The sequence below is a fragment of the Dendrobates tinctorius genome, unplaced genomic scaffold, assembly GCF_039654945.1.
Source record: "Dendrobates tinctorius isolate UK_male_01 unplaced genomic scaffold, ASM3965494v1 ptg000180l, whole genome shotgun sequence".
NCBI classification, from domain to species: domain Eukaryota; kingdom Metazoa; phylum Chordata; class Amphibia; order Anura; family Dendrobatidae; genus Dendrobates; species Dendrobates tinctorius.
In genome coordinates, this window is record NW_027361847.1 from 2,640,514 (window position 1) to 2,660,139 (window position 19,626).

At 44.7% G+C, this 19,626-nt stretch overlaps 1 pseudogene; it reads left to right on the plus strand.

Annotated features, from left to right (window-relative positions):
* LOC141054911 (uncharacterized) overlaps positions 1-18,423 on the plus strand; it is a 114,818-nt pseudogene extending 96,395 nt beyond the window's left edge.
* The last annotated feature ends 1,203 nt before the right edge of the window (positions 18,424-19,626 follow it).

Genomic DNA, 19,626 nt, shown 5'->3' on the forward strand with positions numbered 1-19,626 from the left:
GAACTGGACATTGTAAAGGATGATCACTCAAGTTGCAGGAACTACGTCTGACCAGACAATATTCTCCCAGTGTTTTGTCTAAATGTTGAGCAAATCTTAAACCGTTCTTGAACATGCTTTTTGCTCAGCAATTTAGGTTGCATAATAAGCGTGCATACAGGCCATGGAGGTTGCGTAGTGAGTGTGCATACAGGCCATGGAGGTTGCGTAGTGAGCGTGCATATAGACCACGTAAGCTGAGCGTATTACTTAGAGTTTTCTTTGAAACCATTGTCCCTGATCATTCCAGTTCTGTCTGTTGATCTCCACAAGTGGTTCTTGGCTCTTAGATAACTCTTCTGATAATTCTTTACACTCCTTTTGTATGAAATCTTGCAGGGTGCACTTTGTTGTCTTCAGATTATGGCTCCAGCAGTGCTCACTGGAGCCTTCAGTAGTTTAGGAATTCTTATGTAACCAATGCCATCAGTATGCTTTGCAGCAATAAGGTAGCAAAGGTCTTCAGACAGCTCACTGGCTTTACCCATCACAAGATGTTCTTGTGTGGCACGTTGATAATGAGACACCCTTTTTATAGGCCATCAGGTGAACCAGCTGATATTATTTATCCCTAAGTGGCAGGATTGCTTTCTAATTACTGATAGATTTTATCCGGTATCAGGACTTTACAGGTTTGTTTTGTACCTCTCTTAAATGATAATGTGTTCAATACTTATTTCACCTGCTGTGTGTGTAATATATACAGTGTAGGATTCAAGCAGGAACGCGGGATGCAGCACCACGCAGGAGGCCGAGCAAGGGTTAACAGGTTTATTTACAGGGGAAATTACTCCACGCAGGGAGATAAGAGTTAAACGGTATTAAAGGCACAGCACAATAATAACAGTAGAAATGCGTGACAATTTGCATAACAGGTATATCAGGAAGTCCTGGCTCTGCTGCTGCGTACTCCAAAGCGCCGACAACAGCGGGCGCTACGCCTCCTCCAGGAGGTCGCTGTAGACGTTGGTCCGTCTTCTGGTGACAGTGGTCGGTCTCCGGCACCTTCCTCTGCCCCTTGTCCATATATTAACCTGACTAAATAAAGGCACGGGCATCAGTCCTGTATGGGCCCAACGTGGCCCCTATGTTATTTCCACTAGGAACGTCCAGTCCAAAATGTCAGGGCAACAATCTACTGATCCAGTCAGGGTCAGGGCGCAAGTGTCAGTCTGGTATACGGTCTCTCTTTTGCAACGTGTGCGGTACTCATGGTCACGTAGGGCATAGCACCCGGTTCTCTGGCAGTCACTGGACACACCCTGTACGTCTCGCTCTCCCCGATCCCCGCTGTTGGCGGCGGGTGACGGTGGACGCTGGTCTGCGTGGCACTGCTCCGCGTGCACAGCTTTGCACAGCTCTGTACTCTCTGGATCGGCTTAACATGGCTCTGCACTCTCTCTGGTCCGGCTTCACACTTCTCTGCACTCTCCGGCCCGGCTTCACACTGCTCTGCACTCAGCACAGTGGTCCCTGTCTCTCTCATCAGGTGCAGCACTGCCTGTCACTGCCCCGGTATGCTCTGGTAAGGGAGGGGGAAACCGTGCCCACTCCTCACCACTCTCCTGCGAGCTGCCCTCCGTTGGCGCCTGACCCTTCCTTTTCGCGTGCTTCCCCTTACTAGCCATGCCATCCTGCGCCCGCTTATGAGTTTCCCCGCCCCCTGTCACTCCATGAAGCTCTGTCTCTCTCCTGCTTCCTCCCGGGGACAGGAGACGCAGCCTCTCAAGTTCCGGACCCGGCATGCAGGTACCCGCGGTCCCGTCCACTTCCCCACAAGAGTATGTATTTCATGCTTTGGAATCGGAGGTGTATATACTATACTCTCACTGTGAGTTCCCAATAACCGGCCTATTAGTGAAAACAGTTGCAGCCTCGCCAATCACTAGTCAGTCAATTTCGTAATTGTCCTGACAATTGGAGGCAGCGGTGTGTCCTTCCCTGACATAATGGTGGCTGTGGCGAAATCTGCGTAATTTCTTGGCTGAAAACTTTGACATACTGGTTTTGACAGTTGTCTCATATATAGACAGATACACGGCAGGTCATGTATTCAGTCTGTGTGTCTCCACAGATGGATCCAGGAGGAGAAATCCACCAGAGAGATGTCCCCGTCCTCTGTATCCCCAGGACTGTCCAGAGGAGAATCACACCATCCCGGAAGATCATCAGGTAGATGACACTGAAGCCCCCACAACATCTGACCATGAAGTGATGGGACCTGAGCTCATCTTACATTTTTCATTGTAGGGTGAAGATCTGATTGATATTAAGGTTGATGTTATACATGGAGCACAAGAGGCGACCGCAATATGGGCCGATCAGCAGGGTGAGGAGGGGAGACTGTCATGTCTGTTCTGTGGTCACCTACTGCTACTCCCATCATCTTATCACATGACACAATCTATTCCATCACTGTGTGTTTCATATAGATGGACTTGTGGAAAGGAATCCACCAGAGAGATGTCCCCGTCCTCTGTATCCCCAGGACTGTCCGGAGGAGAATCACAACATCCCGGAGGATCATCAGGTAGATGGCGCTGAGCCCTGTACCGGATCTGTATATGGGGGACATTTCTGAGCGAGGTCATAGATGTCACAGATTTTGGTGGTTTCTCGTATTGTGCTGATTGTTACATCTGATATATCAGGAGGAAGATCCAACTAAGAATAAAGTGGAGGATGAGACCGAAGAAGAAGCGATGACGAGGGGGGATCAGCCGTGTGTGAGTGACGGGAAGAAGGAGATGCCGGTAGATGTTTTCACAGGTATGTAATAATGACCGACGTGTGATATTGTGTGTGTGAGTCTCCGGTCCGGTGATGGAGCAGCTGCTCCTGTACAGAAAGTACGGCTGTGCTCCGATGACTATCTGGGATGTAGGAGGGCCAGAACACAGGTCTCAGTTGGAGACAAGTGGAGAACACCAGGTAGGTGACAGTACATGAAATATGTTTAGTCACTTTTCTAGGATGGAGGATTGCTGTAACATAAACGGGATCACGAGTTTGTGTATATAAACAGATGCAATACATCCAGTCCTGTAGACTCCCTCCAATGTATAACATCTGGCTCCATTGCCCTGGTGTATAACATACAGCCCCTCTAGACATATAAGTTCAGATGGCAGCTGACGGGTAAATAAATCCTGGAGGGGCGTCCTTAAAGTGGTGACACAAGCAAAACATATATAGACAAGTATAATAAACATGTGTAAGACAAGGGACACACAAGGAGAGGGGACCCTGCCCGCGAGGGCTCACAGTCTACACCAGCTAGCCAATATCAAAGTACTACAGGAAGACCTCCTGCGGAGCCTATGCAGAGTAACTGCTTTGTTCAGACAACTAGGATTTCATTAGGAGAATATGAACTTCCTGTACATCCTAGCTACACACCGTTGCGTAGAATGGCTCGTAGGAGCCAGGTAGCAAAGTTACATGGACTCCTGAAGCAGAAAACGCCTTTGTGTCTTTGAAACTGGCCTTCTTAGGTTTTAGAGTTTTTATCTGCTAGAGGCAAGTGAGGGGATTGAGGTCCAGTGCAGTGAACAGAAGAGGTGTGACCCCAAGGGGTTAAATACTCAGGTAAAGCACAAATTACTGCTTTTTCTGTGGGGAGGGCGGATGACTTCGTGTGGGGAGAACTCAAGGAACAAAGGGGACCAACAGGCTCCCATGTGGCAGCCCCTCCCCTGGTAGTCAGCCCTTTCATCTGACTGGTAACTTACTCTAATCTTTTGCATACTTGGTCCTACCACTATTTCTATTTGTATATCTGAATATTGTATATGTATAACAATTGTGTATATAGTCTTTTGTCTGGTATGCCCTTAAGGCGATTAAATATGTAATGTAACCTTGTTCTGCTCTTTTATCTTCACCCACAAGTTTATGTTGTCGGCTTAACTTTCCATGCTGCCGGGGCTGGTTTCTTGCCCAATATAATTTCGTTGTAGGCTTATGTCTAACAAGGAACTGGTGGCAGTCATACCGGTCTGGTTGCGCTTTGTTTCACTGGTGTTCGTGAAAGAGGCATCTCAGCATGTCAGGGTTGTGAGCGAGGGTGCAGTCACATCAGTGACGGTGTGGGCCATATACACTCACTCCCCGTGCCTCCCTTTGCCTGTGTGGACAGTAAGTGTCTGTGTAAAACTGTGCCAAGCTGACCTTGCGTGTCCCCAGTGAGGAGAGCGTGATCCCTTGGACATAATAGTGGTATCAGACGTGGTGCGGACTCTTCACATGTGGCAGCGGTGGGATTCTGTGTGATCTCTCTGTTGCCATCCTTCACATGTGTTGGCAGTGCAGTGGGATATAGATAATAGTGTGTAATTGTGGGACCCATACTCCCAGACACTAAGGACGGTCAGCAGTAGCTTTTTGCCGCTGATGTCTTAAGATTAACTTAGCAATAGACAGTCTGAGTGCCAACACTTTAAGCTGTGTGGGTGCATAAGGCTGCAGTTCTGTGTCAGTGAGCAAAGATTGAAAGGCTGGCCAGAGTCAGGGAGATTGCCAGTGCTACAGATGGTGGGGAGGAGGTGGAAGACTGTGTTGCTCAATAAGAGGGGGGGGGGGGGGAGTCCAGCCCAGGCTCCCCAAGGAGTCAGTCGTCAACTATCAGTCCTGCAGTGGGTTTCTTACCACCTGCCCGTCCCTCTAGCCAGGCAGGCTCAGGTACCCTCCTGAAAGCTGTCAGACTGGAGTCTGGAGGCAAGGTCACCTATGGTCACCTATGGTCACCCCTGCTGGACAACGGAGGGGATTTGGAAACTTTTTTGCTGGCATTTGAAAAAAAGTTGCCATCAATATTATCTGCCTGAGTGCCAGTGGGTCTGGTTCTTAACCCATCGCCTCAGGGGTAAGGCCCTGGAAATCTTTGGGTATCAGCACAGGGAGACAACCCTGAGCTATGAGGATATCAAGCAGGGTCTGCTTGACCCCTGAGACATAGCAGAAGAAGCTCTGGAGTATGCGTTGAGGTACTGCAGATAGCGGACCACTCACATGCGGGCCTTACTGATAGCAGTTGACCAATTGACCATGAGATTGAAGCTCACCACTGTCCAGCAGCTGAAAGCACTCATTGCAATAGAGCAGTTTTTGTTTAACTGCCCAGAGGACCTTCAGCTGTATCTCTGTGACCAGAAGCCAAAGGAGCCTCTGCAATAGTGTCGTAGCTGCTTTTGTTCTGACCAAGCGTCAGCTGTCCAGATCACCAGTGAGTCCGAATGTGAGGTTTCTCGCCCTTCTGTTCACAAGCGCTTGGAGACAAAGTGACACACACACTGGTCATGGCCAAATCACTTTATCTGACGTAATGAAATGCCAGGGGTGTTTTATACCATTTACAACAATATGTGACTCTATGGAGCTCATTTGGCCCCCACCATCACCTCAGGGTCGTACCTTGTTTACAATGTACCCAGAACATGTTGTTGAGAACACATATGATAACAAGTATAGTTTCCTTGAAGACAGAGACTACTAGTCTACATAAGAATAATTCTAGCAATAATAAGGCAAAAGGCAATTGAAGTCTTAAAGGTAATTAAAGGGATATAAAAGCAAACCATTAACTCTTCTATATCAATTTCCCCCTTTTGTAAATGGTATAAGCTTTGCCACAGGGTCAGCTGATGTCCACAAAGGAGCTACTGTCTCATGGGTCTAGTACCCATAAGGGGGCTTCCTACCTGCTTCGCCCATCCACCCTCAGTGTGGACACTCACTTTCCCCATCAGCAATGGCCACCTGGGGTCTATGATACACTACAGAAGGTTCAGCCTTAGATTTTTTTTCCACACATACATTATTCAGTAGCTTAAGTAATACATATATTAGCGCTTTTACGGCTACATAAAACAATAAGCAAAACAACAAAATTTGCATACAAGTCTGCAAAATGCCAAAAATCCATCCTGCAAGGCCATTAAACCAATTTGCTGGATTTAGAAAAGAGAATGTGTTACCCCACCAGGAGTCTCTGTTTGCACAGTGTTGCTTTAACCATTGGTCTCTACGTTCACCTGTTTTGTCTATACTGGCCCTGATCTGGAGACTGCCAGCAGGGCCGATATAATTACAACAGGTGGGACCAATTATCTGACACATTCCTCCTTCTTTTGCTGTCAGGTAATCTAGTACTATAGTATGTTGGTTGGTAACTATGATTAATTGTCTCTGTATTGTATTAGTTTCATTAAGAACTTCAAGAATCTGGAAAATCTGATCGTCCAGGAAGTCGGTAGCTTCCACTAATTTATCCCACATTTGTGTTATGAAGGGGTATATTAGCATACTACTGAATATTTTATTTGCTATCCCCATTTCTACTAGATGCTGCCTTCCATTTGGCTTATTGTCTGCAGCCCTTCTATACGAGGTGTGAATTGGAACTTCTGCAGTGTCTATTTTACTATGAGGAACTATGAAAGTGGCTGGCGTTAGTTTGGCAAGCGTGCAGACCCCTCTTATGTCTGGGCTCACCCACCTGTAGGCACGATGTCCGCAAACCAAGAATACTCCTTCAGGGAGAACACAAACGTGACCAGGGGTCTGTATACATTGGTATAAACTCAAAAGTCCTGACATAGGCTTATGGGCGCACCGAGTATTATTCATTTGTTTTCCACTTACACCAGATGTACATTTACCCCTTTCTTTCCTTATTATTTTACCAGTAGATTATTTACAGCCTTCAACACCATCCTGGTACACTGTCTCATTAACCTGTGTTTGATCGCGAGTGTATATGCGGAAGCAATTATTGTCCTCACCACAGGTATTTGCTCCAGTGTGTTGAAGACTGAACCACAGTCCATCATTGGGAATAGGGTCTGAGTGAGCGATTTCAGTCCTCCTCCTGGCGACCATATTTCCGACATCTGAGTCATATTCCCGCCACCACATTTGTACCTTTTGGCCGCGTTATATTAAACTGAAACCAGGGATTAGCGGCCCATCCGATATATCATGGGGCACAAATAGATTGAGTCCAAGTCTCATGGTGTAGGCAGTGTGGGGTTAATACCTCCCATGGCTCCAGAGGTAAGGCTAAGTATGGCATAGTCCTTGCAGATACTGGGCTGTGTGTACAGATCCAACAGTCCTTTGGTTTCTGTCCTTCCATGTCCTTTATAAGAAGAGCATGATGCCGAATAAGTTTGTTTTCCCAGTCAACTTTTAAGAGTTTATCCTGTGTCTCTGTAGAGTGCAGTAACCCGGTCACTGCCAGCAAGGTGATGAGGAGAACAGTCATTCTGCTGGTGAAAGGACCTTCTTGCAGTGACTGGCGTGGATCCAGGTGGGCTTTCCCTCAAGTTTTACTGAGGTGGATGTGGTCAGCTGGACTTGGAAGGGGCCGTCAAATCGTGGGTCCAGGCTCCTCCTCACGTGTCTGCGTATAACCACCCAATCACCTGGATTCAGCTGATGCACATCTGCACTGGCATTAGGATCTGGAATGGATGAGAACACATGTTTATGCACCACATTAAGTCTTTCCTGTAAGGCCTGGACGTAGGCTGTCATATTACCGTGTTGCATTTGCAGCACCTGTGGGAAGTAAAGACCAGTCTTTGGTGCACTACCAAACAGGACTTCAAAGGGAGACAAGCCTGTCTTTCTATTTGGTGTGTCTGACTGGAAAGAGTGCAAGAGGCAAGCACTCCACCCAGCTCTTTCCTGTGTCTGCCATGGTCTTTTGAATTTTCAGTTTAAGTGTACTATTTAGTCTTTGCACTTTCCCACTACTTTGTGGCCTATATGGTGTATGAAATGCTTGCTGTACACCCAGGGCCTGCATGACTTCCCTCATTATTTCTCCCGTGAAGTGTGCACCTCTATCACTTTCTATGGTTTCTGGGACACCATACCTGCAGATCAGTTCTTTCATCAGTTTGTCTGCAGTTGTTTTAGCATTTGCACATTTTACCGGATAGGCTTCCGGCCAACCAGAGAAGAGATCTACACATACTAGGACATATTCGTACACTCCTACCTTTGGTAGCTGTATGTAATCAATCTGCAGTCTCTGAAACGGGTAGAGAGGCCTAGATTTCACTTTCTTAGGGACTTTTACTGTTTTACCTGGGTTGTGCTGTGCACAGATGAGGCATGATTGTACAAGTTTCGTTGCTGCGTAACTGAAACCTGGAGCGATCCAGAAGGCATCTACCATAGCACACATGTGACTTTTGGAGGCGTGCTTGGGGCCATGTGTTGCTTGCGCCATAATCGGGGAACAGGGACTTCGGTAGACACAACTTATCCTTATTCTCCCATACTCCATTTGAGTTCAGCTCAGCTCCCAATCTCCCCCGGTGTACCTTCTCTGTTTGGGCAGCCTTTTGCTGGAGAGATTTCAGGACATCTAAGCTCAGTGTGGCTGGAATACGCTGACTCCCCGCCACCGTCCACTGCTTCCTAGGCCGCCTGGCTGCTACTTTAGCAGCCTCGTCCACCCTTCTGTTGCCCTCTACCTCCACGGAGTCACCTTTGTGTGTGCTTTTACCTTGACAATGCCAACCTGGACTAGTAACATCAATGCCTCCATCAATTGTTTCACCAGCTCTGCATTCTTAATGGGCTTACCGGCTGATGTAAGGAACGCTCTGCTTCTCCAGATAGGGCCATAATCATGGGCTATTCCCCATGCAGAATTTGAATCTGTGTAACTATTAGCGACTTTACCTGCAGCGGCTCTACACGCCTCAGTGAGTGCCTTCAACTCTGCCTCCTGCGCCGACATGTGAGGAGAGAGTGGTTCCGCTTGGATTACCTCATGTGAGGATACTACTGCATATCCAGTGTAGAATCGTCCATCCTGGTGGTATCTGGGGTCATCTACAAAAAACTCAAAATCTGCATTAGGAACAGGTTTTTCATGAACATGTGCAAAACCCAACTGTCTCCTGACTCATCAGTTCTATGCAGTCAGGTTCATGCGTCATGTCAATGTATCCTTCCTCACTCGCTAATACGGTCACCAATTCCCCCTTTTCTGAATCCACAGGCAGGAGGGTGGCTGGATTCAGAACGTTACATCTTTTGAGGGTAACATACTCAGGAATTAGTAGAGCACACTCAAGTCGGAGCTGTCTGGCCATAGACAGATGTTTCGGTTGAACTTGTACGAGTATGGCATGGATGTCATGTGGGGAATAGATTGTTAAAGGAAACGCCAGTGTGATCTCACATGCCTTTCCTAGTAATAGTGCCGCTGCTCCTACCGCACAGACACACGTAGGGGACCCTCGGATCACTGGGTCTAATTGTGCAGAGTAGTAAGCTATTGGTCTCTGTTTCCCCCCATGTTGTTGTGTCAGTACTGCGGTAGCATGTCCTTCCTGCTCTGTGCAAAACAAGGAAAATGGCTGGTCATAATTTGGAATGCCTAAGGCCGGGGCTGACACAATGAGCAGTTTGAGAGAATGGAAGGAATCAATTGCTTCTTGAGTGAGGTCATAGGGGTCTGATGGCAAGCAGTCATAAAGTGGTTGCATCATTTGTGAAGCAGACCTTATCCAAGGCCTACAGTAGGTCACTAAACCTAGGAAAGTGCGTAAATGCTGATGTGACCTGGGTAGAGGGAGATTTTGAATAGCCTGTTTTCTGTCTTCAGTCAGGTGTCTCGTACCTTCGGCAGTACAATGTCCAAAAAATGTCACCTTTTGTTTACAATACTGTAATGTGTCACGTGAGACCTTGCAACCCTTTTCTGCTAAAAAACATAGCAAGGAAACTGTAGCTTCCTTGCAGGATGTCTGGTCCGGGCAGCAGAGCAAAAGGTCATCCACGTACTGCAAAAGTACTACCTGTGCATGAGGTGGTTGCCATTGCTCAAGGACCCCTGCCATTGCTGTTGAATAGATGGTAGGGGAGTTTTTTCCTCCTTGTGGGAGGACCTTCCAACAATATTTTTTACCTTCATGAGTAAAGGAAAAAAGATACTGACAGTCAGGGTGCAGGGGTACAGAGAAAAAATGCATTCGCCAAATCAATAACTGTGAAACATGCTGCCATTGCTGGGATCTGTGACAGTATTGTGTGTGGGTCAGGGACAATGGACGTCACACTTTCTGTAACATCATTAATAGCCCTTAAGTCATGAACCATCCGGTAAGTGTCAGGGGAACCCTTTGGTCCTTTTTTCTTAATGGGGTACAAAGGGGTATTGCAGGGGGAAGATCTTTGCACCAGAACCCCTGCCTTAACATACTCTTCAATATCTCTTCTCAGGGCCATTGATTTGGCCAGGCTCAAGGGGTATTGCTTTAAACAAGGAGGAGTGTTTCCTTCTTTCAATTTAATCATGACAGGGGGAATGTGCAGCCGACCCACATCAGTTTTTCCCCCTTGCCCAAACAGTGTCGGGCACCTGTCCCATTTCCTCATCCTCAGGCATTTTGGTGTCAGGTGTTAGTTTCACCGCTTTTGTCATATACACCATTGCCGCAATCTTACACAAATGTTTATCTGAGAGGGGACTTGTGACTGTAATACCCTCAGGAGAGTACTGTATGATGGCCGGGATCGCACTCGGCACATCTGCTCCCAGTAAATTCATAGGAATGTTATCACTAACAATAAGTTTTGTAAGTACCTCTTGGCTATCTCGCAATTTTAGTCTTATTTGTTTAGTCATAGGGGTATTGTCACTTGCCCCTCTACCCCCACACATTCCACAATCTCATTAGTAATCATGTCTGGCATTATCAAGTCTCTGTGTACCACAGTCCAGTCTGCCCCAGTGTCAATCAAAAATTCTGCCTCTTTCCCTCCCGGCATTGTTATGGTGATCATCAAGGCAGGACCAGGTCTGGAGGGGACAAGAACAGGGTACACATTTGTCACTGGGTTGCCAGTTTCCTAGTCTGTATGCGAGGGAGGTGGAAGATTGGTCTGCTTACTCTCCATTACAGGGTTTCTGCAATGGTTGGCATAGTGCCCATTCTCACCACAATTCCAGCACCTCACTGTTTCTATGTCCTTAGGTCCCTTGCTACGTCTCCACTGTTTTCCCTGTGTTCCAGCATACATGACAGGTCGTCTTATTGTCCTAGTCTGTTCAACTCCTTTTGCCACCTTTAGGAGATCTGTTGGATCTACATTTCTCCATTCAGGTGTGGCTGTCTGTACTGCGTCTCGTAAGCCTTTGCTCATACCGTCAATGAATGCATTTACCAGTATCTTAACGTCAAGTGGGCTTATTGGACTGTACCCCATGTCTGCCCATTTCAGCTGTAACCGTCCAAAGTACATCTCCACACTCTCTCCTTTTTGCTGTGTCACGTCAGTCAGGAGAACGGACGGCTCTGATTGTTTCACTATAGCCCATTGTTTTAGTGATTCACAGTATGTCTCCCCAGACCGTGCAGATTTATCATCCATGCCCAGAGCTTGATCCTTTGTCATATCTGTATGTGTTTTAATTATGTGTCCTAGTACGTCACCTGCCTTTGAACTCACCAAGCTCTCTAGGTCTGCCCAGGTACACTTATATGCCCGCTGTATTTCCTTTAGTTGTCTATAAAATGGGAATGGTTGGTTTTCAGGGTTAGGCAATTGTTTTAACATAGCCAGCTGATCAGAGGGGCTCCAGGGATAATACTCCTGTATCTGTCTTATTCTAGTCACCCTTTTCGGTCTCGCTGTGGGTACTTCTCTAGTCATGGGTCTGGTCGTGGAGGTCACTGGATGATCGGTGGGCGTGACATGCTGCTCCCTAGCTTCTTCTTCCTTGGGCCCACTGCTAGCTTCTTCCCCAAAAGTCAATGCTCTCTCTAGTGAGTCAGCTTCCTCTGTCACTACATGTGATCTTGTCCGGAGAGGATTTAGTGCAATTTGCTTAGGTCGGGTTGCAGTACAGGTCATACAAGTGTTTCTCCAGCCTAAGTTTGGCTGACCACAGTGTTTACAAGTCCAACTGTCTTGTCTCAGTCTCTGATGATGCAGAGGTGGGGCGCTAGCAGTCATAGATCTTTGTTTTATCGAAACAGTCATAATACACCCTACTTTCTACTGTAGTCTCTTTACATCCATACTGTTGTATTTCTTCTGCCACACGACACCATTTATTCACTTGTTGCTCTTTCTTTTTGTCTTTTATCCACCCCCTATTCTCCTCTCTGAAACTGTGCCATTTTTGTACATCCAAACATCCACACTCCGGCATTTTCGCCTTTTTAAATATTGGTCTCACATCTTTTACTGCTTCCTTTCCTTCTCTGTCTTTCACAATCTGCATAGCTGTCTTGGATCCCATTGGGGGCACCGACCGTATACAGAAAAAGTTGCCCATGGCTTCAACCTTTTTCTACCGACAGCTCACCTTTCTTCTGAAATGCCCTCCCAGTGTGCCTGGACCTCTGTCTTACAGGCCACACTTAGCAAGTCAGAGAGAGCCTTCCAAGGTGTAGCGGGAAGGCTCCTTGCCTCTCACCCGGTAGACCTACAGGATGTGGCGGGAAGGCTCTCTGCCTCTCACCCGTTAGATCAGCTGGCTAGAATAGGATCAGGCCTGCATCCTTCCAGCCCAGCTCCATAGATTTTTGTGGGAAGGCTATTTCAACTTTAGACAGCTCACCTTTATTCTGAAATGCCCTCCCAGTGTGCCTGGACCTCTGTCTTACAGGCCACACTTAGCAAGTCAGAGCGAGCCTGCCAAGGTATATCCAGAGGGCTCCTTGCCCTCGCTTCTCACCCACAACAATAAAACCCGCTGACTAAAGTAAGAAGGCCCAGGTGTGATAGGCCACTAACCCACTTTATCAGCCATACAGTCGGCTACCTCCTCTGTGGATCCACAGTCAGTTATGCATCAATCATTTGACTTGAAGCAGATGAATCTTTTACCAATCATTCAATCACACTGAAGATCAAACAATCTTCCACAATTTTTCTTAAAATAGGCACAGTTTCTTTCCTCCCCTCTTTGTACAGCACTGTTGCTTTAAACAAACCACAAATCTTTCAGCGCGTACCTTAAGGATAGAATTACAGAGAATTTTGAGCGCAGCTCTTATTCAGCAGAGATAAGAGATAAGAGCGAAGGGAGAAGAAAAATTGCGCAGCGGTATCATTCCCCCCTCCCATCAGACTGTAATATCTTTCACAGAATTCCTTAGTTCTTTAAATTTAATCAGAATCAATCTCCTCAAAACCCTCATCAATCTCTGGTGACCACTGAACTTCACTGTATGGTCAAATAACTGTATAATGTGAGTATCCACGCCTTGCCCTTGCCTGGCCAAATGATTCCAGAAAACTTACCAATGTCATACCACATATAACACGAGTTATATCATTACTCAATTCATTCAATCTCAGATGCAGATTGAAATATCTGTAAAGTACCCGTCCTGGACCTTGCACTAGAACTGGAAAAGTAACAACATTAGGAGTCCATGAAAAAATTCTGTAGGGCCCTGCCCCTTGACTCAGTACCCCTAGAACTCCTCTGCAATCTTCACAGAATGGTTCAAATTCATCAAATTCATTCATGCGTGCACATTCGGGGATTTTTTTTTTTTTTTTCTCTTTCACTTAGCGGTTATTTGATTTTACAAAAAGAAGATAACAAAAATCCCTTATCTCAATCACTCCGCCTAATTCAGCTCAAAATGAGTTGAATGATGTCCTCTGTCACATACAGAGGACCACGCCTAATGCAACCCCTCATCAAACAGGGATTTATTTATATCCCTTATACTCAATTACTCATCTCTCATCTCATTCAGAGGTTCTCATAGACATACATACAAGGATTCACACAGCCTGCCTATCTTGGACCTTGGATTTAACACCTTAACCTACAGCAGTGTCCACTGCCACTCTTGAGAACACCAAAGCCAACTTTTTAAACAAGAATCAATGAAAACCAAACCAACCAAAAACAGCCACAGCCCTATACAAAATACAGCCTCATATGATTTACTGCCAATCAAAAACAACAACTACTGCACAGAGTCTATCCCAGACTTTGTTTGTGCTACACAGTACACCAGTACACAACCAGTTAGTATATTAGTATATTGCTAGAGCAGATTGACAGATAATACAGATGACAATTATTATCTTATTACTCTATTATTCAACTCTCATACAGACATACTCACCACTCACTGGTGATGTGGGTTCTTTTGAACCGTGTTGTACAGTCTTACCCAGAGATATGTAGAGATCCTTAGAGAAGCTGTAGATGCAGAATCAATGAAAGAATAAATGTTCTCACCTGCTGCAGCCTGGATTCTGCATATTCAACCTCCCAGGAAGCTCCCACATACGGATTCCGAATAGGCTGGTTTCCACGGTCCCCGTTGGGCGTCAAACTGTCGTACCTGCTTTTGTTCTGACCAAGCGTCAGCTGTCCAGATCACCAGTGAGTCCGAATTGTGAGGTTTCTCGCCCTTCTGTTCACAAGCGCTTGGAGACAAAGTGACACACACACTGGTCGTGGCTAAATGACTTTATCTGACGTAATGAAATATAAGACATGTTTTTATACCATTTACAACAATATGTGACTCTATGGAGCTCATTTGGCCCCCACCATCACCTCAGGGTCGTACCTTGTTTACAATGTACCCAGAACATGTTGTTGAGAACAAATATGATAACAAGTATAGTTTCCTTGAAGACAGAGACTACTAGTCTACATAAGAATAATTCTAGCAATAATAAGGCAAAAGGCAATTGAAGTCTTAAAGGCATTTAAAGGGATATAAAAGCAAACCATTAACTCTTCTATATCACACGGATCGGCTTATACACCAGTATATACGGAAAGTAAGACAGGAAATGGTCTGTCCAGAGAGCTGGTACTTGTGTTTACACATAGATAGCAAAATAGAAGGGGCTTTTTCCATAGGAAATGCATGTTGTTTTCAAGTGACACTGTTTTGCCGCTTTGCGCTCTTGTTCACATCCCAGCATCATTATGCTGCTGTCTGCATGTCCGGGTGCCTTGATCATGCGTTCTTGCTCTCGGTCATGTGTACAGGTGGCATGATGGCTGGGAATGGATAAGAGGCGAGCGTGGTGATTCGTGCATGCATCGATAGTCTGATCCGATTGGCTAGCCACTGGCCAAGTGACCAGGGTTCTCGTGGTTATAAGATCCTGCAGGACTTCATTCTACAGTTACTTCTTGAGAAAGCTATGAAATAAAGAAGAGAAACGTGCGTTAGGGATTTTATGCATTTCTGTTTGGGACTGTCCCATTAGCATGGGTAAGATTTAGTCACTATCTGGCCTCATTTAAATGTTTTTGATGTTATGGTCTGTGGAGGAGTTATAAATGTTAAGGTGATATACTGTATGTGCACGCTAAATTTGTTCTCCTTTTTCTATATGACTGGGAAGTGCCTTTTGAGCATATTTGCTTATTTATGGTTTATTATTGCCTGAGATCTATTTACCTTTATGTGCCTGGTTGTTGTGTTTTTAGCATCTAGACTGTGGACTGATAGTGGTTGTGTCACACACAGCCCTATAATATGAGCACATTTTACCACTTTATCCTCCTTGTGTAACTTGGATAAGATCCCACTGCGCTTTTTCAATTCTTTTTCTTAATACCGGTACTTTCATTGACGAGGATCTTCATTGTGAGCTCCATAAAATAACTTAAGAAATCTATTTTGTTTTGTAGAAAAAAAATAACATCCAATCTATCTTTCATCCTTATAGGAAATCCTTGTGAGAATAACGGTTTATCACTAAATTGTAAAAATGAAGATATTGGGAATCACTGTAATGGAGAAAACCTCATTACCCTTCATGGATCTCCTGGACTTCATAGTACTTCACGTTCTTATAATCCTCCTAATCATGAGGAACCCTCTCCTGAGCAATCTCACATTGTTACCACAATTCCAGGTGACAAAGTGGATACAAGATTTCAGTGCGACAAGCAACTTACTACAAGCTCAGATTTTTTAACAAAAAAAACTTACAAAGGAAAAAAGTCATTCTCCTGTTCAGAATGTGGGAAATGCTTTACAAATAAATCAAAATTTGTTATACATAAGCGAATTCACACAGGAGAGAAGCCATATTCATGTTCAGAATGTGGGATATGTTTCAAATATAAATCATATCTTGCTAAACATGAGAGAATTCACGCAGGAGAAAAGCCATTTTCATGTTCAGAATGTGGGAAGTCCTTCAAAGATAAAGGAAGTCTTATTAGACATGAAAGAATTCACACAGGAGAGAAGCCATATTCATGTTCAGAATGTGGGAAGTCCTTCAAAGATAAAGGAAGTCTTATTAGACATGAAAGAATTCACACAGGAGAGAAGCCATATTCATGTTTAGAATGTGGGAAATGCTTTACACATAAAGTAAATCTTATTCAACATAAGAAAATTCACACAGGAGAAAAGCCATTTTCATGTTCAGAATGTGGGAAGTCCTTCAAAGATAAAGGAAGTCTTATTAGACATGAAAGAATTCACACAGGAGAGAAGCCATATTCATGTTTAGAATGTGGGAAATGCTTTACACATAAAGTAAATCTTATTCAACATAAGAAAATTCACACAGGAGAAAAGACATTTTCATGTTCAGAATGTGAGAAGTCCTTCGCAAATAAATGGAATCTTATTACACATCAGAAAATTCATACAGGAGAGAAGCCACATTCATGTTCAGAATGTGGGAAATGTTTCAAATATAAATCATATCTTGCTAAACATGAGAGAATTCACGCAGGAGAAAAGCCATTTTCATGTTCAGAATGTGGGAAGTCCTTCAAAGATAAAGGAAGTCTTATTAGACATGAAAGAATTCACACAGGAGAGAAGCCATATTCCTGTTTAAAATGTGGGAAATGCTTTACACAAAAAGTAAATCTTATTCAACATAAGAAAATTCACACAGGAGAAAAGACATTTTCATGTTCAGAATGTGGGAAGACCTTCATAGAAAAAGGGCATCTTAGTAGACATCAGCGCATTCATACTGGAGAGAAACCATATTCATGTTCAGAATGTGGTAAATCCTACACAGATAAAGGGACTCTTATTAAACATCAGAGAATTCACACAGGAGAGAAGCCATATTCATGTTCAGAATGTGAGAAGTCCTTCGCAAATAAATGGAATCTTATTACACATCAGAAAATTCATACAGGAGAGAAGCCATATTCATGTTCGGAATGTGAGAAATGCTTTAGAAATAAATCAAAACGTGTTATACATCAGAGAAGTCACACAGGAGAGAAGCCATTTTCATGTTCAGAATGTGGGAAGTCTTTCACTGATAAAGGGAGTCTTATAAGACATCAGAGAATTCACACAGGAAAGAAGCCGTATTCATGTTCATAATGTGGGAAATGTTTTACGAAGAAATCAAAATGTATTATATATGGGAGAAGTTACAAAGGAGAAAAGCCATTTTTATGTTCACACTGTGAAAAATACTTTACAGATTAATCAAATCTTGTGAAACAGAGAAACGAGAGCAGTCACACAGGGAAGAAACTAATATTCAGAATGTGGAAAATCTTTTAAATGTAGACCAAACTTTGATACTGTAATGTAAAATGTCTGCAAGATCTGTATGTTAAAGTAAAGTATGATGTTTCTAGAACCTTCTAGAAATTCCCCATTGCTACACACTGAGGAGACGAGCCTGTCATGTAGCTGCAACCCCCTCCTTATCAGCTCTGTGCTTGCTGGTAACCTGAAACTGTCCATTTCCTCTCGCAGCCTTCACCCCCTTGCAAGGGAAAGCATTGCTTTGTTCTGAAACCATGAACCTTGAATACAGGTATAGGAAATATTAAAAGAAGCCTAGCGCGCACTTTGCTTGTGACAGCGATATGAAACTCACATTTCTGCAAAGGGCTTTCTAAACCCCTAAGTTTCACGATTCTCGGACTTCCAGAAATTGAGGTATGGATTGCTCCCAAATGGAGTGTCCTATCTAGTGCATTCTTGATGTTTTCTTGTTGGGTTCGTTACACTGGGAAACATGATACCCTTGGTGAGTTCATACGAGCTTCCCCCATTAAGATATGGTTATCATAACTTTTTTAGTTAAGTTATAACTGAGAGAGAAGGGGGTTGGACCTCACCAGACTGCCCATCTCGTGAGGTCACAGACCCTAGGCTATAGGTATTCCCTACCGAATTCCAGTCAGTTGGGGCTACAGAGTCCGTGCTGATGAGACGTGCAGATGAGTGGAGTCGTGTGGCTCCGCCTACTCCCCCACATGGTCTGCCTGATACCGACTGAACACATGTTAGTGTTACTTTCTGTCTTTTAATCCCTTTGTTATATTTGTATCTGTACATATTTAATGTCTCAATTTTGTAACAATTCTTTATCTATGTAATCACTGCCCTTTTGTGATTAAATGGTAAAAATCTATTAGTTTGCCTCCATGCTCTTAAGAAACGAACTATGCGCCTTTTTTAGATAATCGCTACTAATTTGGGGTTTGTCACGGACCCTCTTAATTAACTCTTTGATAAAGTAAAGCGTGGCTGGTGGCAGCGTGGTGTGCACAGCTGGCTAGGCTAGCTGGCAGTACAGACGGGTCTTATATGCTGAATGAGGGGCTGCGGCCACAGCATTGATAATCCCCTTACTGCAGTAGTCTAGCAGCCCGTGCACAATAAGCAGGCTGTCAGGCGACCAATTATCCTAGGTGCAGTTCCCTGACTGACTTGAGGGTAAGGGGGGCGCCAGAGAGCTGCGAGTTCCAAAGTGGAACTGAGAAAGTGGGATATACATAAATCCCTACAGTTCTTGGAAGGTTGTTAGCAGCGGTGGGGCATCCAAAATACCCCCCTGCGATAAATTGTTAGAGCAAGATTAGTTTGCTGTATTTTGTCACGAGGTGCCGGTGGTGGGATAACTAAGATAAGCCCCCACTGTGCCTGTGATAGCCGTGTGGCGGCAGTGCGTCGCGTCCCTCCGTCTGCTGACAAACCCGTGCCGGTGGTGGGATCGTGACGTATTGGTGGCACAGGGTCCGCTGTCCGTCACAATTTGGCGGTAGCGGTCCGCCCGTTCGTCACATTGGTGGCAGCGGTGGGCTGTTCCTCACATTGGTTGCAGCGGTGGGATAATCCTAGAGCATTAGTGATTTGGTTTGAGCAATCATTCCTCTCACTAAAAACCTGCGGGAATCTTGCTTCATAGGTTTTGGAGAACAGACTCAGTGGTTACTAGTCCTGAGACATTTTTGTGTACTTGCAAGTATTCCCTCCCTTTCTCTTCGTTTTTCTTTTCTATCTTTTATTTGGTGATGAGTCTGAGATTTGATCTTTATCTCTCAATGGTAGATCGATATGCTGGAGGGTTGCCAGATTATTGGTTTGAGGCCTACTCGAGTAGTGGTGGACAAACACACACAGAGACAGGTTATGTATCTGCAGGATGTCACAAAATGCTAATTTAATTAGGCAGCTTATATACTCATTTGAGTAGGCGGTTACATTACATCATCGTATTTCATTGGACAATTGATTATTCAACAGTAAGCATAAATGGTTTTAACCAATCATATTCATATTCTATAACCAATCATATTGTATTCGGCTGTTAATTATTAGATACATTCGGGAA